This window comes from Rhineura floridana, chromosome 6, assembly GCF_030035675.1.
Source record: "Rhineura floridana isolate rRhiFlo1 chromosome 6, rRhiFlo1.hap2, whole genome shotgun sequence".
In the NCBI taxonomy this organism is placed as follows: Eukaryota; Metazoa; Chordata; class Lepidosauria; order Squamata; family Rhineuridae; genus Rhineura; species Rhineura floridana.
Genome location: NC_084485.1, coordinates 59589432 through 59611910, shown reverse-complemented (window position 1 = coordinate 59611910; position 22479 = coordinate 59589432). Strand labels below are relative to the sequence as shown.

At 42.2% G+C, this 22479-nt stretch overlaps 1 protein-coding gene across 4 annotated transcripts in view; it reads left to right on the top strand.

Annotated features, from left to right (window-relative positions):
* Nucleotides 1–22479, top strand: part of RAP1A (RAP1A, member of RAS oncogene family) — a 138868-nt gene that overhangs the window by 66580 nt on the left and 49809 nt on the right. For 2 of the 4 annotated variants that reach the window (XM_061632025.1, XM_061632026.1), the window contains one exon: nt 11444–11514. The exons of the other annotated variants lie outside the window; for them this stretch is intronic. The gene's annotated coding sequence lies outside the window, so the exon portion shown is untranslated. The remainder of the gene's footprint in view (nt 1–11443; nt 11515–22479) is intronic. 4 annotated transcript variants of the gene reach the window in all.

Here is a 22479-nt window from a genome sequence, read left to right as displayed (position 1 = left end):
CTTATCAGTGGTTCTTTCTCAAAGTGAGGGGAGCTAACGAGCGGGGCCTAGTGCTCTTCAACATTTTTATTAATGACTTGCATGAGGGGGTGCAGGGAATGCTTATCAAATTTGCAGATGATACAAAATTGGGAGGGATAGCTAATACCCGGGAAGACAGAAGCAAAATTCAAAGGGATCTTGATAGGCTGAAGCATTGGGTTATAAACAACAGATTGAAAGTTAATAGTGATAAGTGCAAAGTTCTACACCTAGGAAAAAGAAACCAAATGCACAGTTATAAGATGGGAGATACTTGGCTCAGCAATACTACATGTGAGAAGGATCTTGGGATTGTTGTTGATCACAAGCTGAACATGAAAGAACAGTGTGATGTTGCTGCAAAAAAGACAAATGGTATTTTAGGCTGCATTAACAGATGTATAGTTTCCAAATCTTGTGAAGTATTGGTTCCCTCTAGTTGATACTGGTTAGACCTCACCTTGAGTACTGCATCTAGTTCTGGACACCACACTTTAAGAAGGATGCAGACAAACTGGAACAGGTTCAGAGGAGGGCAACAAGGGTAATCAGTGGATTAGAAAGAAAGCCCTATACAATGCCCTGAAAGAACTGGGCATGTTTAGCCTTGAGAATAGAAGACTGTGGGGAGATATGATAGCACTGTTCAAGTACTTGAAAGGTTTCCACACAGAGGAAGGCCTCTTCTCGACTGTCCCAGAGTACAAGACACAGAGTAGTGGGCTCAAGTTGCAGGAAGCCAGATTTCGACTGAACATCAGAAAAAACTTCCAACTGTTAGACTGGTACAACAATGGAACCAATTACCTAGGGAGGTGGTGGGCTCTCCATCACTGGAGGCATTCAAAAGGCAGCTGGACAGGCACCTGTTGGGTAGGCTTTAATTTGGATTTCTGCATTGAGCAGGGGGTTGGACTCGATGGCCTTATAGGCCACTTCCAGCTATAGCATTCTGTGATTTTATTTGTTTAACAAAATTTATATTCACTTACTAGAACAAAACAAAAGACCTCTAAGCAGCTTACAAAAGACAATATAATATACTCTTTTAAAATACCAATTGAAAACAAAGATTAAAGAAAAGTTACATAAAAATTAAACATAAAATTAGTAATTTTAAAACACTTATAGCTGCTAAAACCATGTACTAGAAGTACATGGTAGAGTGCATATCTTATGCTTTTGATGTAATGGTGTATCCTGAAAGGGTCTTTGCTAAGGCTCAGTTCGCAAAACAATGACATATGAATTGTTTCCAAAGTATGGGTTATTTAAATGAATATTTTAACCACTGGTCCAGTTTGTACATCATGGTAAACAGTGCTTAATGGTTTAGCATGAATACAGATTTCTCCCCTTTGATACTCCCCTAGCAGGAGCAACAAACCATGATCTCTAGCTTAGTATTATGTCCGAACTGGGGATTGTGGCTGTTTCATTCAAACAAGTCACAGCTGGTAAACTAAGAACAAATCTTGGCTTTGACAAAACTTGGTTTGTTCGAATGAAGGAAACAACAATCTGCAGGTTCGACATAATGCTAAGCGATGGATCATAGTTTGTTGCTGAAGCTCACACTGGGGAAGAGCAAAGCTGGAGCCATCTGCACATTTATAGTAAACCATTAACTGTGGCTTACTGTGACATGTGAATGCAATCATTCTGTTACTCTTCTCCCTCCCCCCCCTTTTTTTTTTGCTGTTTGAGACGTAGGAAGAAGCAGAGTCATTATGCTTCACACATGCCGTCAGAAAGCTGGAAAGAACATCCACACAGAAGGAAACACTTGAATTTGTCACGCACGAGTTTCTGATCCGCAACCTGCTCTATCCAAATATTTCAAAGGCAAAATGAAATAGATTGTGCAAAAGTCCCTTCGTTGCCAACCAGAGTTTATGGAAATCTCCAACCTGTTCTTTTTTAATTGCACATGTTTCCCCAAACAGTGACTATGCCAGCCACAGCTCAGCATGAGCCACAAGAATTAATTATCAAATGAAAAGCATGGCATTTACCATTATCACTGGCAGAGGTGTTTGTCAGACATTATATCCTTGCAGACCGATCTCATCTGAAACAGCCTTTCTGCACAGTTTCTAGTTGCCTTATTTTTTATAACTTGGGTTGTGATCCTTTAAACTCTTGTTTGAGAGTCACTCCCACTGAATTCAGTGAGACTCACTTCGATTGCATTCAGTTGCATTGTTTCTCATCTGAGAAAGAGACACAAGATATGAGCAAAAGATAGACAGAGCGTCTATCTTTAGTGTGCATGTGCAAGGCAAACTGGAAAGAGACTTTTATGTAGTTATATATTCAAACAGAGTTGCTTAATTGCTTCTTCCCGCTTCACAGTCTCTGTGCAGTCACATCAATGGGATCTGGTCCTGTGCAGACTCAGATCTGTGTGAACCTTCAAGTGATCCTTCAAAGAACACTAGCCACAGGTAACAAATCTGTCTTTAGTAAGGACCTTTATCAGGCAGCCATTGCTGGGTGAAGTCAGGATAGCCATTTACCTAGATCCTGTTCTCTGCAAATTCTGGAATAATAATAACAAACTTCTTACAGGAAGTGGCTTTAGGTGTTTGCTTGTGTTGCTATATTATTGTGGCATAATGCTCAGCCCCTGTTAAGTGTGAATTCTATGAATTGACAGTATCTTGCATAGTAATTACATTTCCCAGCATTCACAACATACATTTCCTGGTATTCACATCTTCATATGAAACTAGAAATTCACAAAATACAGCAGCCCCATGTCTTTGATTTCTATAATGTCTTGAAAGCAAAAGGCTGAACTGACATCCTTGCACTTTGTTTCCTTGCCTCCACAAATGACATCCATTGAAAGAGAGTAGGGAAAGGGAAATTCAAAGTGCAGTAATACGCAGATTCATGGATAGCATTAAATGGTTTAAAATCACCGCTCAGCCACAAATGTTCAAATACATAAATATTTGATTTTCCAAATCAAAATAATGATTTAAATATATAAAGAGTTGCCGTTTAGATTTTTTTATATATATAATTCAACCATTTCATCTGTAAACGCTGTCTTTTTCACCTTGGTTTTTCCTTTTAGCTACTTCAGTGTCCTGTTGTTGTTGTTATGTGCCTTCAAGTCGGCTACGACTTACGGCAACCCTATGAATCAGTGATCTCCAACAAATAAAATTTTTTATAACGATAGGAATTGTGGCTCTCCCTCCCCTCCAAAGTATTGTGCTGGTACCATCATGGCTGCTAATAAAATAACTATAACGCTTTTGCATTCTTTGTTAGGTATATTCATATTATTCAGCAACATTGTTAATACAGCAGATTACTTAGATTGTTTGTGAAACTTCAGTCCTGTAAGTATGAACTCCAAAACCCATGGCATAAAACTGTGTCAGTTTGCAGCATCTGTGCCTTCTTTAACTTATTAGATGCTGGGAGGGGGGGGCAAGATGCTTCAGTTCTGTTTCATAAGAGTCATGTGCTTCTGTAATGTTTAATCTCACCCTGACTCAAGAGATAAAATACAAAACAAATGATACTGTGTTTTGTCCTCCTACAAAATACTTGGTTCCTCACAAGAGGTAGGATGAGGAATATCTTATACCTGTGCAACATTGTACACATTAGCAGGCTGTGTGTGGGGGATCATCATGTCACATATGCATGCACACTCTGTCTCCCACTTCCCTGGTGAGGGAGGAGCTTGCTGCCTGAAATTAGCGGTGACATACCATTTGACCTGTCTCTATTCATTCTTTTTCCAATGTTGCATGAGACTGCAGTTCATGGTGGATGTTCTTGTAGGGGAGTACTAGGGAGAGGGCTTCAGCTGTTTGCTGTCATTGTGTGTGTGGGGTGTAAGTGTATTTTTTTGCTCTGCTGTTTGGGATTTTTGCCTTCAAGGGGGAGGGGAAGCAAGTCAGAGCGAAGTTGGAAATGTAAAACATAGCTGTAGAGATATACAAAGGAAACGTGCTTCCACACCAATGTTTATATAGTCCTTTATGTAAACATTTTGCAGACTAACCCTGTGGTGTGTGTGTGTGTGTGGACTAACCTGGGGTGTGTGTGTGTGTGTATCTATCCATCATGGCCAATTTGGCCATTGATTGTGCAAAAGCAGAAACATGGCACATTAAAGGAGCAAGCACAATAAAAACAGCTATGTACTTCTGGAAACTGGAGGAGGGTTAAAGAAATGGTCCATCTGATAGAAGGAAAAAATGACAATGCTACTCTAGAAATGGAGAATATTGAAAAGAAAGAGGGCTGTCTGACCGTAGGGGTAAACTCAAGTATTAGAAGAGGCAGAAAATGAATGCATCCTCCAGTTTGGGAGTGGAATAACTGAATAGAAGAGGAGAAGCAGGCAATCCATTTAGGCATCAATCTTGCAATGATGCATGGGAACAGAGAATAGTTGCTGTTTCCCTCTTTAAACTACACGTAGGGGCCTGATTCTTCTTCTGCTTGTCACTTGCATGTATCTTAAGGAGGAAAGTTGATGCACTATACTTATTTTGGTACAGAATACACGTAGAGATGTTACACTGCAAGACAATGCTAATGCTTACCTAGTTATCTAAATTTATTTCTGTTATTCTGGGCTTCATGGCCAGAAAATGATAGTGGAATGAAAATAAGTTCTGTAGATCTTTCCCTTTTAAGCAAATAATGAAATATTGCCCATGGATTAAATAACTTTCTGCTTACAATAAACAGCTAAAACTGGAAGCCATCTGAACCATTGCTTGGAAATTGGTGCCTTGAAAGTCTTTGTATTCATGAAATGTGATGGCAGAATGCAATCCTAAGGCGATGCTTCTATCTCAATAGGAATGCCAGGAATATTTTACCAGATGGCTGTGGGTGTGAAAATAATTAATTAATATACTACTTAATGCCAAGATGTCTTCTAAGCGGATTATAAAACATAAAAAGAATTGCACAATATTATTAAAATACGCCATAATTAAAATCCATAATAAAACAATCCCTTTAAAATATATGTGTTGCTGATTAAAATAGGCAATAAAGCAATCCCTTTAGAACAGCACAGCAATTAAATAGTCACTTGGGCTTTGTTAATGTGTAACCCAGAGGTTATGGCAAATGTTGAGCTACTTCGATGCTTGAAGCCAAACTGGATGTAACAGCGACAGGTCAGTGTTTTCAATTATGAGCCTCCCTGGTTACATAGGAAGAGATGTGTGGTCCAGTTTTAATCACAAAAACGGAGCATGCATAAAGAATGCTGAATCCTTCCTGCAGCACTATTTACCTCCCTGCAGCTTTTCTCTTTTCCCCAAATGTTTTCACCCAGCATAGCTAACTTCAATATCTGAGTTCAACCGTGGAGAACATTGCTTTGGGATGGGGGACAGCTATACTTGTATTATTATGATTTATTTATATCTCACTTATGTGCAATAATGACTGTGGATAACAGGAAAATTCTGTACTCCTCAGCTACTCTTGCATCTTTTGTTGTTGAAATTGAACCTCTCAACCCATTTTTTTCCAAAATGGCTGGGATGGTTCTATGTTTTAGACAAATAGACCTGTTGCCCATAGCATCTAGTTTGGCCCTCAAAGCACCAGGCTTCCATTAGACCAGCATCCATCAGACCAGGGATGGGGAACATGTCCAACATCATCTGAAGGGCCACAACAGCTCCCATCATCCCTCACCATGGGCCATGCTGGCAGGGGCTGATTGGAGTTAGAGTTCAGTAACATCTGGAAGTCCATGGGTTCCCCATCCCTACATTTAGACAGCTTGGATTGTCACAAGAAATGTTCAAGTGTACAGTTTGCAAATACTGTTGCAAAAGGTGTAAGGTTATGCTGTGTAAAAGTCCAGGAAAGGGTTTCAGTTGCTGTTCTGAGCTGTTGAGGAAATTGCTGGTAGAAACTGAAATGTTTATTTTCCTTTTTCTCCCTTTTGTAAGCTCATATGTCCAATTGTTTTACTCTCTAAAATCACTTTGCTAAACTCCGAAGCACTTAATTTTGGTATAAACATGTTTATCATTTCATCCACTCCTGAAAGAGCCATTTAGGACATACAGCCTTCACAAGTTTCTAAGCTTGTCCTTGTAGAACTGTTTATCCACCGGTTCCTACACTTTGTAAAGAGCTTCAAAAGATTTCCTACCAACTTTGAGAGATACTGAGCAGGTAAAATGCTACCAGATAATGGAACAAGATATTATAGTCTGCTCTACATGTCTCTCTTTCTGTGGCTTTAAGCACACGAATCGCCAAACAATTTCAGCTGCCCTTCTCTCTCACTTTCTTTATAAAATTATCAAAAGAGCAAGCCAGCAAGGTTTTTGTGTGAAATAAGGAAAGCACTGAAATAAATATCATAAGATTCCTGAAAGAAAAAGAGGTTTTCAAAAGCATCAATTAAACAATCAATCTGTTTATCACATTCTATATATCACCTTTCCTCCCAAGAGTTTGTGCCATACACACTTCTCCCCCATGTCTCCCATATTTTATCCTTGCAAAAACCCTATGAGGTAGGCTAGGCTGAGAGATAGTGACTGTCCCAAAGTGACCCATGAGTTTCATGGATGAGTGGGGATTTTTAATTTTGGTCTCCCAGGTCCTAGGCTGATACTCTAACCACTATACCACACTGTCTCTCTAGTTGACATTTCCCATTCTTTAAATGGGGGTTTCTCTACTTATGACATTGGTGTAAGTAATCTTTGTGGGACGTTACACCTAGCTTACACATTACTGGAGACTCTGATAGTAAATTATTCTGTGTTTAGTTGAAAATGTATTAGTCAAATTGCTGAACTAGATGTGACTTCTTTCAGGCAGTTAGATATTGTGTGAAATTAAGCGAAAAGAGCAAGTGCATAAGGGGCAATCCATATCAGGACCACAGTGGAGCCCCCAAAAGGTTAATCCACCCACTTCATCAGTTCTGTATTGTCCTACCACGCCTGCAATTAAAAATGATAGTAATACATTTATGTAATTGCTTATTGTGTTAAGTCTGTTTTAATCTTGAGAATATTTCATTAAGACTGTCTGTTTTTTTGGAAACTGTAATAACCTGTCAAAAGTTATAAATAGCAATATTATTTAGGTTTATGACGCCCATCATCCCAAATGATTGGGGCATATAATGTAGTACATTAATACAAATTCCACTTGGAGACTTAAAAAAAACCTTAAAGCCTTCTTGGAAGTCACCATGGGAGACAATTTTATAATTGGAGGTACAGGGGATGGTTTGCTAATTCTATATGAAATTGCCTGATTCATCCGCCTTTAACTAATAGGCACATTGGAATTTAGATTTTGCACTGCAGTTCAGTTCTTGGCAGAACATAACAAAAATATGCCTTTGAATATGTATTTATTTTCTCAGAAATATTATTTGAGAGAAAATAGTTTTGAAATACATATTTTGAGAGGACATTTAACAGAACTATAGGTAAAACATATGAAAGTGACATGGACCAGAAGTAGACAACCCTGCTACTAAAAATGGATTGGATGGGAGATTGTAGAGTGAATATAGAACCTTCTACATGCAGCACATGTGATGTTACATAGGATATAACCCTTACCTAGTATTATATCCTGCCTTTGAATTGGGAAAGGTAGCATGTTTGATGCAGTGGCAAATCTTATTCTAGCTAGGATATATACAATGCAAAACACTGCTGTTCCCAGGCTGTTTTTTTCAGTGGGATATGCATATAAGTTCAATTTTATGCTGCTGGCTCACAGCCTGTAAATGGTGTGTACATGGAATGATGCAAATGTGTAGCTGTTGGCCATGGCTTGGCCATGGCATGGAAGAAGAATTTAATTGTGTTTCAAAAATAGAAAACATACCAAAGAAGGATCCTTTTAAAGTACATGAATTTGTTAGATGTGGTGAGAACCAGGGCTGTGGAGTCGGTACGCCAAACCTTAGACTCCGACTCCTCTATTTTTCTACTGTCCGATTCCGACTCCACCCAAAATTGCTTCCAACTCCACAGCCCTGGAAAGGGCTGTAAATGTATTTTTAAATTGGAAGCTCTCATAGGAGCATTTTTATCGCTGCCTGAATATGCGCTGATCTTGGCATCACAGCATTTGTCTTCATCTGGGTCCTGTGTCATACACTGACACACAAAATGTTTTCCATCTTGAGTTATGGTGAAATGCTGAACTACAGCTGACTTCATGGGAAGCTTCTTTGACATTTTGAATTTATATTTTTTAAAAATTGTCAATCAAAATTTATTTTGAAGTCGGAGTTGGTACATTTCTACTGACTCCGACTCCACCCAAAATTGCTTATGACTCCGACTCCACAGCCCTGGTGAGAATATGTGTCTCATTGCTAAATACTGTTTTCCCTTTCTTCTATATAGTAGTCTATGCACAAGAGTAACTGGGTTTCTAATGGTGTGTGCGTGTGGGTGAGAGTGAGAGGGTGAAGGATGGACTATCTTACAGTCAAACAAGGTCAATGGCATTTGTTGTTCTCCATCTTGGGACACACATCTTACGATAATGAAAACAGAACGCATAGCTCCCTCTTCTCCTTCCCCCACCGCAAAGGAGCATTAGAGGCAAACCTTTTCTATTTATCTGAGCAGGATGAATGGTACTGAATTGGCGTGCACACTGGAATTGCTGTCAAGGTGAAGTCAGCAAACTTTTGAGGCAAAGCTGTTATGCTTTACCAAAGGACACAAAGCTCTTCCTTTGTGTCACAAGTGACAGCAGCGAGAAGAACAAGGGAATTGGTCAGAGCAGGGCTGGGAGTGAACATCATTCCTGCTTCCATGCTTACTATAATGATTGATTATCCAAACATCACCACTTCTGTCTCTTGTTGCACTTTCCTCATCATTCTTGTCCAGTTCATATAGATTGCAACCCCAGCTCAACAGCCATGCCAGGGAAGGGCCATCGCTCACTGGCAGAGCATTTGCTTTGCATGCAGAAGGTCTCAGGTTCAATCCCAAGCATCTCCAGATAGGGCTGAGAGAAACTCCTGTATGAAAATCTGGAGAACCACCGCCAGTCAGTATAGACAATACTGAGCTATATGGACCGATGGTCTGACTCTGTATAAGGCAGCTTCCTATGTTCCTATGTATGGCACCCCATACACTATTAGTGCTTCACAGTAGTGGAGAACAGATACATCCAAAATAAAGACATTGTCCTCGTACCTGTTTATTCAGGTATTCTGGGGGGTGGGCAGCCTGCTTCTAGCCTGCTTTTGGAAGTGCTACATTCAATTCCAGAAATTGTCCGGAGAAGGAATTGTTGCATATTCAAAGGGTCTCTAGCCTTTCCTGTTTCACCCAAGATAAAACTAGCTGGTCCGTGGCTGCCTGAGATGAAGCCCACTTGGGATGAACTCTCTCTTCCCCAACTTGGTCCCTGAAAGACCGTCTTGGGCCTGAAGCCAGATCCTGGCTGTCATCATGGGCTGTCATCTCTCAGTGGAGACATTCTGTGCTGGCTTTCAGGCTGTGTGTAAAACCTACTAATTTTAGCTCATGAGCACTTCAGTGCTCTTGTGGTCTAAGAAAGAATGCTAAAGCACTAGTTTCTTTGTCTCTTGCACAGCAGAATAAAATTTGTTACATTTAAAATAGGAGATGGTTTTAGAAACAAGCAAATAATTAGCCAGTTGTCTAGATAGAAAGCTTTCTTGCAGGACTTCACATTTAATGCAGATGGGAAGAATGCACAGATTACGATAAATATATATATAGGAACTGAGAAAACAGTTGAAGAAAGTTGGAAGCAGAGACTATAGCAAGGAAGCAAATTGGGTGGTATTCAGTACTAGTCCTACTCAGGATAGGCCCATTGCAGTTAATGGACAAGGCTAACTTAGGTTCATTAATTTCATTGGGTCTACTCTGCATAGCACTTAGTTGAATACAACACATTGTGTGGCAATAAAGGACACAGCAGTGTCTCTTTTTGCCCTAAAAAGACTTTTAAATATTAGTGAAGCTAAAGTAAAATTGTGGGATGGCACTGCATGAACTGCACTACTGTAATTTGTGCATATATTATTTTTCCAGTTGTGTGCTTTTCAGCACTGGTGTTTTGGTTTCACATACAACTTGGTGCCCCAGTTTGTGTTGCTACTGTAATTCCAAGCATCACAGGGGAAACTGGTATAAATGGTACCACTTGGGAACCCTCTGTCCCATCAACAAAAATAACTAAGTAGTATGTCTTTTGTGTAAGCAGCATATTCCATGTAAAGGCAACTGGCGTGGCTGCAAGCTTACACTGCAGCTTTATGGTGATCGGAAGTTGCATTGAGATGTTGTAGAGACTCTAGTAGTTTGCTTTTCATCAATTCACTATTGGCTTTTCTTTAGCTAGTATGTGCTAATTGCTTTCTCCCTAGAACATCCTTTCCCAGCTAGTGGGCCACCAGATGTTGGACCACAATTCCCATCTTTCCTGACCATTGGGAATGCTGGCTGAGGCTGATGGGAGTTGTGGTCCAACAACATCTGGTGGCCCACTAGTTGGGAAAGGCTGCCCTAGAAAATCTGGCTAAGTAGCGATGGATGTATAGTAATGTATAGTATATCTCTTGTGTATCCCTATGAAGCAGGACTGGATAAAATAAAAATGCTTGGAAAATGCGTAGGGAATTAACAGAAAGCTTATCAAACAGCTCATGCAGCAAGTCAGTTTTCTAGTACTAGCCATTCAATATAGCATGGCAGTTTTTAGACAAAGTTTGCTAGTTCAGCAGTTAGCATAATATAATGTAAGAATGTACAGTGGGAGGTGGGAGGCTTCTTTTTTTATAATTAATTTTTATTCAAATTTTCAAAAAACAAAACAAGGAGGTGGTAGGCTTCTATGGATAGCATTAAATTGTTTAAGCTAACTATGCCTTTATTCTCCATGATCTGAGGAAGTGTGATGCATTTGATAGGAAGAAACTCTTAGATTTAGGTGTTGCATACTACTTTAAAGTTTTATAGACTGGAGAATGTTGAGGCTGCAAATATTCTGATGACAGTAGTTCATGTTCAGAAATTATATAGTGGCATTGCCCTTTTGAGTCTTGTTGATTCAATACATATTACTTCCAATTTTCAAAACTTTTGCTTGCTGAGTTTAATAAGGTCACACAAATGCCAGATTCCAAAACTTACATTTACTTGTGAGTTCCACATAGCCTGATATACTAAAAGATGAATCCAGCTCTCTGCACTCCTGTGTAGTTGGTACTGAAGAGCATTTTGTCATTTAGTAGCGGGAGGGAAGAAATGTCATATTTCAAGTTTCTTGAATGAGGTTTGGCCGTCAAAATCTGTAAAATAAGAATGAGATTTTGCTCATGATGAGTTTTTTTAAAAAAGTTAAAAATACTTAATTGGAATTTTCTTTTCCTTTCTAGTCCCTTAGAGGGAGTTTGGGAAGACCTCTAGCAGGTGCTGTCAATACTGATGAAAAATCTTATATTCCAAGGTATGGAGTGCTTTTTATAATATATCTACATTTGTAGTGGCCTAAGTACTGTACTAGATGGACCAAGTGTATCTGCTCTGACTGGAAATGTCTGGGGTTGAGCCTGGGACCTCTGCATGCAAGGCATGGACTCTGTCACTGAACTACGACACCTTTCAGTTTATGATGAAGTGTGTATTGAGGCAGCAAGAGAGAGTCACATGTGTTATAAAGTTTCTGCCCCCCTCCCCAGTTAGTATGTTTTTAAATAACGTGCTTTCTGCCATTATCTTGCTATGCTACAAAATTTTTCAGTATTTTGGCATTTTCTTACTTAAATGTGGATGGGTGGAATGGATATTTCATAATGATCAAGCACTATATCTTCCTGCATCCTCTGCATAAACAGATGCATCGAATGCATCTTGTTGCTGGATTACCAGTGAGTAAAAGGTAAGGAATGTGAGCAAAGTCAAATTGCCTTTACACAGTTTGTAATATGTTACCCGTGTACCCACTCATGAGGATGGCAGGCGAAAGAATTGCAGGTTGATGGATATTGGCTGATTAAAAACTTGATACCGTTTACAGGTCTGGTGCTTGGGTATTATGAATACACATTGGTGGTATGCCAGTCTGCATTTGTACATCTGCTTGGTAACCAGAGAGGGCTATACAAGTTGCATGTAAATTATTGTCACTCAGATTGTTCAGCAGCTTGGCTTTCTGGTAATACAGCAGGTTATAAAGTCACCCAGCTGGAAGGAACCAAAATACTAGTCTATCTTCTTGTCACAGGAAAGTTGCTGACAGGGCAGATAGCTTCAGATGGCCCATTCAGACAAGACTAGTAGTCCACAGTACAAGGAAAGCAAAAATAGTCCGTAATTGCTGCCAATTTTGATGTGTGGAGAAATTCCTTTACAGCATCAAATGTGGGCATCAGTCAAACTTTTCATAATGATCATGAGCCAAACTCCAGCAACAGCCCAAGGAGGGCATTTTTATTGAACATAGATTCCCGTTCCGTGCCCGGTACTTCCGGGCAAAGGGGCGTGTTTGCGGCCACAGCCAAAGCCCTGGCCGCCATTGGGTGGGCGTGTGTGCACGCGGCATGCCGGCGCGCCATCGTGACACACAGGAAGGAGGCGGGGCGGCTGAAGGCCATTTAAGGCCACTCCACCAGCCTCCCGCCCTCCTTTGAATTTTGGCGGCTGAGGCTTTGTGGCGGTGGCTGCTGCGCGGCGCGGGGAGCCTCCCGGTGCGGGCGAGGCCTTCTGGCCGCGGCAGGGCCTTTGGTGAGCCGGCCTTTGGCGGCTGAGGCTTTGTGGCGGCGGCTGCTGCGCGGCGCGGGGAGCCTCCCGGCGCGGGCGAGGCCTTCCGGCCGCAGCGGGGCCTTTGGTGAGCCGGCCTTGCGGGGGCGGCGGGATGCGGGGGGCCTTATGGCCGCGATGGGCCGGCCTTGCGGCTGCGACGAGACACGTGAGGACTTCCAGAGGCGGCGAGGCGCGGGAGGACTTTCAGCCGCGGCGAGGTGGTGTAAGGAAGATTTATGGTTGCATTCCTAAGCACACTTAGAGAATAAATAAGGCCCACTGAATACGGGGAGAATTACTTCTAAGTAGCATAGAAAGGATCAGCCTGCTTATGCTATTCTTCTCAGTTGCACTCGGTAGAATAAGATCTAAATTAGTGCTTTGTTGTTTGATTGTTAATCATGCAATGAGTGCCAGCCAGGGACCTTTACCAGCTTCTTTTTAATTACTTGGTTGGCTTCTTGGTTTATCTTCCCAGTTGCCATCAAGAGGTCTTTTTCAGCCCTTGCACTCGGTAAAATAAGATCTAAACTAGTGCTTTGTTGTTTGATTGTTGATCAGGCAATGAGTGCCAGCCAGGGACATTTACCAGCTTCTTTTTAATTACTTGGTTGGCTTCTTGGTTTATCTTGAAAGCACCATCCTGTGCATCAGTGAGAATTTCAAGCATGGCAACGAGGTTAATAAAGATTTTGGCCCCCAAACTACTTGATTAGTCCTGTTGATTCTCTGTGGCTGTTCATAAAAAGGCAGCTGCTTCATTATCCTGATCTACCCATGGAACTATAAAGAGCAAGCTAGCATTTAATCCATATTTTTCAAAGTATCCTAGCAGGAGGATATGTTAATATGCAGTGGAGATGGAAAATGCATCTGAAGTTTAAATGAGTCAGAACTGCAGATCCCTGGATAGTGGGAATTCAGGTGGTTGATTTTTTGTTTGAACATCAAAACCATTCAGTACAATTTAGTTGAGTGTTTTTGTTTTTGTTTAAAAACAGCTGCTTATTTTTGTTGTCAATCATTTAATTCCTATTTAATTCACTGCACAGAATGGTGAATCAATGTGATACAATGGGTGACAATACTGTTTAAAAAGGGATTCAGCTGAAGAACCAAACTGAGGTATCACAACAGTTTACGAAAATGAAAAGCTAGGTGATCTTATGATTATAAGTCAGCCTTCCCTAACCTGGTTTCCTCCAGAGCTTAGCAGCCATGGGTTAAGAACATAAGAAGAACCTGCTGGATCAGGCCAGTGGCCCATCTAGTCCAGCATCCTGTTCTCACAGTGGCCAACCAGGTGCCTGGGGGAAGCCCGCAAGCAGGACCCGAGTGCAGGAACACTCTCCTCTCCTGAGGCTTCCGGCAGCTGGTTTTCAGAAGCATGCTGCCTCTGACTAGGGTGGCAGAGCACAGCCATCATGGCTAGTAGCCATTGATAGCCCTGTCCTCCATGAATTTGTCTAATCCTCTTTTAAATTTAATCCTCCTTTAAATTTCAGCCTCCTGCTGCCTGTGGCCGCCACTTCTTTTGCAGAATAACCTAGAAAGATGCTCTGTCATAACATAGCGGCCATTTGGATTGGAGCAATGCAATGTAATTACAAAGAGCAGGGGCTTTTTGAGGAGGGTGGGGGGCAGCTGGAGACAGAAGGGAGGCGGCAGGAGCCAGTAGGGACCCCAGTTAGTGCTGCAACCTCACCTCCAAAACTACCTCAACTCCAAAATGCAAAGGGAACTCATCCCCCCTTTTTTCACTGTTAAGCTTCTCCCCCCCCCCCAAATACGTTCTTCAAACCCAGGTAAAAATATATGAACCTTTCCATCAGTTAAGTCCCATAAACCTCTGTCCTAAAACCCATTTAATCTGTGATATTCTGAGTAAACACACATAGGATTCTGCTGTATGTGTGCAATCACATGCACCCTTCCAGGGGAAGAAGTAACGAGACACTCGGGATTTTCTCATAAGTAAGTATGCATAGAATTGGTCCAATTCATATTTCTCTGAGTAAATTATTTAAACATAATGGAATTAATCACGTGCAGGCTGCACATTTGCTTGCATCTTCACTTTAGCTAGTTTACAAACTGGTCTGTAGATAAGGTGCCCACCTTTTTACAGGTCTCTAGTCCTGTGCTTTTAAGGGTCATTTCATCTGCAGACATTAGAAGATGACATTGCTTAACTCCATGCCATCTAATAACTGCTGAATACGAACCTGCTATTAAAGGCACAACAACAAGCCAGAAGGATATGTGGGGCCAGGGCAGCCCCCAGCAGAGGCTGCTCGGAAAAAGTGTCCCTTCCCGGCTACGCTCGAGGGCTATGGACCTTGCTTGCAGACTGCCCAGTTATGGGGGGACTCATTTTATGATGTGGTTTTTCTTTATTATGCGGTTTTCCGGATCCTATGGACGCACTGGTCCAGGGGACAATTGATGAAGACATACAGTTGGGCAGGGTTATTGGCCCCTTCCCATCATGCCCTACCTCTGCTCTCTCAGCGTCCCCCCCGTATAGTGCCCAAAGTGGCAGTGGGCAAAGTCTACCTGATTCACCATCCGTCGTACAAGTGGGGTCACTCAGTGATGCCTTATGGGCAAGTGTGGCAGCTAATCTGCCTGCATTGCCGGCCGTTACACACGGTGGATTTTGAGCTGCTGAGTTTTGCCTGTTAAGTCAACTATGCAGCAGAGCATTACCTAGGGGCTGCTGTATTCTTGCATGGAGCACTTCAGCCCCTTCTTGGAGACGAGAGGGCTCAGAAGCAGTGGGGCACTACTTTCATGATTTACAGTTTACGGGTAGGGCAGACTTTGGGTGCATATTAGCACCTGATGGCACAGTTTATAGCGTAGCTATGAACTGGGGGGTTCCTTTGGCAGCTGGGGAAAGGGAAGATCCTGCCCCAGTGTTCACCTTCCAGGGTATGAAGACTGACTTTTGGACCCAGGGCTGCAGGCTCCCCTGGAAAAGCTTGAACTGTTGCAGATCAGGATCCTGCAGTTTTCAGGGGCTGGGGAAGGTGTTTGCTTCCTCCCCTTCAGGTGTTGGGGGCCTTCTACGGTGGGGGTGATGGTGCCATAACAGGGATTTCACAGCTTTACCACAAGTTCAAAGTTTTTGGCTGCCTTGTGCGCCAACCTGTGGTGTGGCCCCCTCCTTTCCTGCGGCGCGTCAATGGTGTTTCAGTTACAGGAAGGACCGACTCAGCTAGTCCCATACCGCATACTGGGAGATGGGGGAAGGGAGTCAGAGATGGCCATATGCCTATCTGCTGCCCCAGCATGCTCACCAGCTATTAGAGGGCAGGAGGAGATTCCTGGGAGTTAGGAGCTGGCAGGGGCTATGCAAAGTGTGGCCTATTCCTATGAATCACGTGCTGGAATTCATCACAGATGGTAGGAGTGTAGCTTGTCTGTCAGTGTGTCGCAAGGTAGGCTGGCAGGGGGCCTTTAGGACCATTCAGATGTCTTGAGATGTCATGTGCTGGCCAGCTGGCCCATGCACACCCCCATACCCCTTATCCTCATCCTCCATGTTCACCTGACCCGCCAGGGATGGTTGATCAGGGAGGCGCCCTGAGACCATCATGCTTCAAAGCTCAGCAGTTGCATGTAGCGGCCCTCACACTTAATTCGGAGCCTTCCGGATGGGGGGCGAGGGTGTTTGGGGGCCAGGTCAGACTTCCAGGCAGACCAGGGGTGCAAGAGTTAGTCCACATTATTTTACCCTCCCCCTGGACTGGACATTTCCCCATGACGGCGTCATAGTGTTTTTGGCCTGAAGCTACAGGCCTGGTTGCCTGATATTCAGGGGGAGGGATCTTCCCTTATAAAGTTTCAGTCTAGTGTTGGAGTGCCTGGGAGCAGACCCATGGGGGTTTGAGGGACATGCTCCTCCGGAATGGGGGTTGCCTACCCGGCAGTGGAATTGCCTACCTGGGACGGTCCATTTGGTTTTGGTATATGCAGGTGCACGCCATCAGGAGGTGGAAGTAGGGGGCGCATGGAATACATTCACCCTGGGGGTGAGTCTGAAGGTCCGCGACCCAACTGTTCACGATTGTTTCTGTTTTGGCAGGTTGCTGGATGGGGATGGAGCAGACGCGCAGCCTACTCTGCAGCCATGGCATGATCTCATAGGCTGGCCTTGGGGCCGCAAACGCACATTGGTTCACAGCTGGGCCTCGGATGGTGGGCCACAGTTTGGTGGCTGGGTCGACAGAGTATGCACTGGAATGGTCTCCTACCCATGTTGTTCCAGCAGGGTTCAGGGCGGAAAGTTCTGCAGGTGGTGGTCATTCCCCTGGGTGGGAATTACCTTGGTTACTGAAGGGCAAGACATGTGAGGACATGCAGTTGAGGCCACAATAGCATCTGTTCGTCTGCTGTGGTCAGACAGGAAGGGCAAGGCACTCAGTGGCAGGCATGTGAGGACATGCAGTTGAGGCCTCGGTAGCCTTGGGTCGTCTGCTGTGGTCAGACATGGAGGGCAAGGCCCTCAGTGGCAGGCATGTGAGGACATGCAGTTGAGGCCTCGGTAGCCTTGGGTCGTCTGCTGTGGTCAGACATGGAGGGCAAGGCCCTCAGTAGCAGGCATGCGTGGACATGCAGTTCGTGGGGCAACGATGGCATCTTCCAGATGGACCTGCAGAGGGGTCTGCACGAGATTCTTATCGGGTGTGGGGTAAAGGGAGACTAAGCAGAGGCTTGTCCCCCTTTTGTGGCAAAGAAGTGCGGGAAAAGGTTTAAAGGGAAAGGGCAGCTAGGTGACACCTTTAGGCACCTTTGGGGGCGATTGGCGGTCCGGGGGCCTGCAGCTCAGGGCTATATGGCCTGGGGGGCAGAACACGGGCCGCCTTTGGGGCCAACGTGCCTCATCCGCTCGGAGTTTCACGGCTCCGGGGGGCGGTGATGCGGGTTGGACCCCCTACACATCTTCTGGGTGTGGTCTGAGCTGGGGGTCTGGCACAGGGCAGCCCCGGGCTCAGGCAAGGTTTGGTCGCCCTATGGCGGCAAGCAGGCTTTGCCTGGATCATCAGAATGCTCCCGCACTTGATTTCCCCTCTGCAGGTTCATTATTCTAATTGATTCCGTTTAATAAAGTGGCCCATGATTTAACCCAATGAATGGTGTTTGTGTTTTATTTCGGCAATAGGCCGCAAACATGCCACCCAACATCTTGTGATCGGTTAGAATAGGTTCTGATGCCTTGGAGGAAGTAAGTGTGTGAATGTGTGTGGGGAGAAAGAGAACGAGTGCACATCAGGAAACAAAAAACAATACAATATCCTTATTTAATTAAAACATGCCCTTTTTTTGTCTTGAATTCACTGTGGTTATTTTGTTCCTCCAAGCTGATCTAGTGAAATTGTTCTAAAACATTATATTCCTAGTAGTTCAGCCCCCTTCTGATTTGTAACCTACATTTTTGTGACTGTCCATTCACCCCACAACTTATTTTTTGTCCTCCCTCTCCTTACCCCAGAGTGAGCAGTCCTTAGGCTTGTTGAATCTACTTTGTTTTTTATCAGAACCCCCAAGATTTACCAGCCAAGTGCAAAAGACACTTAGTAAAAATAACTGGAAACTCTGAGAACATTCTGAGCCTAGGAATTTTGTCTTCAGTAGCAGAACTGAACAGAGTTCACTGTCCTTTCACATCAGTCCACTCTTTGTTTGTTTGTTCCCCATTTCAGCTGCATAAGTTAAACAGAAAAAGCTGTTTTGTGATTGCTATTGTTAAGCACCTGGGAGCTGGAAATCACTGTAGGCTACCTAGAGATCTTTCAGTAGATCCTAATCTACCTTCTGCCCACTCTTGTCCTAGTCCTTCAGTTTTTTTTGAATGCATCATTTAATATATTGCTTAAAATACAATGCTTAAAAACTGCAAGGCAGTTTGCAACAGTCTAAAGAAGATAACTGCTCTTGTTTTGCAGCTGTTGAACTGAGAGTGAAAGCAGATCATGCAAGGCAACCCATGGTTCAGGAGAAATTTGAACCCAGGTCTCCCAAGTCAGTTAAATAATCTTTTTTCCTGGACCATACTGTCTTTTGCTAACTACTCCATTCCTGAAATTTCAGCACAAGTGCAGCCAGCATATCCTTCAGCAAGCCATTTAACTTTATCTGCCTATATTTATTTAACATGAAATGGATCACTCACCTATATCCTAAAGCTGACAATTGACTGAGTGCTCTGAAGATGTTTGGAGTTATTCAGCTACTACACATTTACTGTGTATTGGGTCTGTAATATAATGCATTACAGTTTGACCAGAATTTTTTTTTCTTTTTTAAAATATATTTTATTTATATGTAAAACATTTCCAGCTGTAAAATTCATGGCGGGTCTTTGCATTTACAGAAAGAATTCTGAATTCATCTATAAGTATTAAATAAGTCGTTCCTTGGCAGAGTGTGTCACATTAGTAAACATAAGCAATAAATAAACGTACATCCTCATCTCCACTTGGGATCCTTGAGCTATGGCAATAATTGTTTTTCAAGCTGTGCAGTCCATCTAAAATGATGCTGTTTAAATCTGGATAGAGTCTGGCCCAGGCATCTGCTGACTTATCAATAAGAGACATAATTTAACCAAAAAGAGAGATACAAGTTTTATATAAATGAGAGACCTGGCTCCTGTATTTTTTAAAATATGAATGGGCAAAGTCTTACAGCCTGAACTGTGACTACTCCTATGTTGATATATTTATTCCTGTTCACTTCTGGCTCATGGTTTGTCAAGCAAATGATAGAATGTTTCGAATGACAGGCTGGCAATGACACTATGGTTGTGTCTGGATGATCATGTCTTGGCTTATTAGACTTGTGTCTGTATGTGCAGCCACTTCTCTCTTCCCTTCTCATAGTGCCACAGTTAATCACAGACATCTTCAATTAACCAAAGTTTACTATTATGTCCAAACCATGAAAATAGGGTTACAAAGTTCACAACAAGCTGGGATCTTAATCAGCTTCAAACTTTTGTTTAAGATCATATCTGGTTCTGAATTGTTAACCATAGTTTCCTGGTGCAGACATAATAGAAGACTGTGGTTAATTGACTATTGTGCTTACCTGAACACTTCCCACCTCTTTGTAGGACGCCAATAAGAGAAGGGGCAGCACAAAGGCAGAGCATGAAAATGAAAGACTTGTGCATATTTAGACTTATTAAGCCGATATATGATCATCTGAGCACAGCTACACCCATAACTATGGTTTGTCAATTCAGACATCATGTTATATCGTTTCTAATTCTAGCTTGCTAGCTCATTTTAAACTATGGTTTGTCAGTTTTAAACATCACATCAAACCATGGTTAAGCATTCTTAACCATGAGGTTTACATCTGTTTTGAGCCTACAGCAGTAATCTTTAGTTGTGTGTATATGTAGAAAACCTACAGTTCAAAAATTGTATTCCTGCATAAATGTCAAGATATTTAAGAGAATTAGATGCTGCTTTATGCATCTTATATCAAAGAAGGTTAATCCTTAATCAAAGTATTTACTGCTCTGGATGAAAGAAAGGGGCTAGTCAGATAGGCAAACATTAAGGAAGCCTTGTGCAGATCACTACATCTCCTCCCAACTCACAAACATCTATAGATAAGCTGACAGAAATAAGGTCACAGCTTAATCTATATCTCATTATTTGATTGGTGTTTTTTTTAAAAAATAGTTGCCTGTAGAAAAGAATGTGCATAAAACAAGCTTTATTCTGTGTTTCGCTAAAATACTTAGCTCCTCTTAAAGCTTGAATATAGAACTTCCTCTCTGGCATTACACATTCTGGTACTATCTTCAATTAAGACTTCCCCTCCTCTATTTCCAGTAAAAAAGCAGTCTTGTAAAATGAAGGAAGTGAATGTTGCTACTCAGGGAAGTCTTCAAGTAGAGAGAAGGTGCAAATAATGACAACTAAATTACATTATCGCCTTTAGTGTGCAAATACTGATATTTATTTGTGGACATCTAGGCAGCTGTGTAAGAAAAGACATTGCATGCTAACTGTGAGTCCTTTCATTATTGTAAAGTTAACGGTTGTAGGCATCTCTTGCTTCTAGACCAACAGGCACAAGGGATGCCTGCCTGGGTGTTTCAAGTTCCCATGCCACCCGTGATTCACAGTGCAATTCTATACATGTATAATTTGGAAGTGAGCTCCATTGAGTTCAGTGGAATTTATTCCCTGGTATGTGAATATAGGATTGCAGCCCCAGTTTAACTGCCTGTCATGTGATATTAAGCTTGAGGAATCTACACCTACACATTAGAGTAAGCAAATAAAATTGACTGAAACAAAAATAGCAAAATGATAAAATATGATGAATTAGCAACAAGTTCATGCTTTGAACCATAAAACAAAAGCTTTCTCTCACACACATCTGAAGAGAACGGCATTTAAGGTCTGCATGTAAGTATCATGTCTATTAAACTCTGCTTGTAGCCCTGGTTAAGAACCAAATTTGTTCTATAAAACCGCTGTTGGCTTTTCGAGTGGTGTGTCTAGGGATCTAGCAGCTAGACCTGCTTTTCACCTTGCAAGAAGAGAGGCTGGAAAATTGGATGAAGCACTGGTGTAGGAATCGGGCATTTCCTACTCCTGCGTTTATCACAGCATGTAAAATAAGTGATATATTTTGGCCTTAAGTATTAAAGCAGATTTTCAGCATTGATTTGTCATCTAACCAAGGTGGCTCTGGTCTCCTGAAATATTTGTCAGTCTATAGGGTACAGACTACGCTGACTAGAGATGTAAAATTTCCAGAAATTTTGAAGCCATGGGGGAAAAATGGCTTTTTTTTTTAGGAAAAAACAAATTTTTGGAAAATTGAAAAATGCAATATTAGCACTTTTTACAGATTGAAAGTCACTTTGTTACTTCAGGAACATCAAATGTAATTATGTACAAGTTGATTTGGCATAAAATTATCATTTGGTATTTAGAAAGTACATTTTATTCAAACAATTATTACAAATTGAATTTACTTTTTAAAATTTTTACTTTTTTTGTAACAAATGGATCTACAAGATCCTGAACTGTAAGGAACCTCTATCTTTTTGCCAGTTTATGAGGAGCATGCAAAAAACAATTTAAAAAAAACAACAGAAGAAACCATCAACATTAATAACAAAGAAAATTATGTCTCTGCTAGTCCTCCACGATGTCAAGCAAACATAAAGCATCCATTCCCGTAAAAAGAACTGAGAAAAAGGGGGAGACCAAGATTCAATGAAACATTTTATTCATTATGGTAAAATAAAACATGCCATAATCCATTTTTTCTTCATTTCCCCACCATTTCCCCAATTTTTCGGGGGCAAAAAAGGCTTCAGGGGAAAACGGGGGGGAAACGGGTTTTTCCCAACTTTTCTGGGTTTTTTTCTGGGCCTTCACATCTCTAACCCTGACTATCCCTCTGGACCTTTTCATGCCATAGAAACCTAGCTGCCTCAGCTTTATACTCAGAAAACGCTTGCAACTTTTGAGTTCATTTAGTTAGGGCTTAAACTGAAAATGAGAGGCAGTGTGGTGTAGTGGTTAAGGTGCTGGACTACCACCTGTGTGAGACCAGGGTTCGAATCCCCACATAGCCATGAAGCTCACTGGGTGACCTTGGGCCAGTCACTGCCTCTCAGCCTCATGAA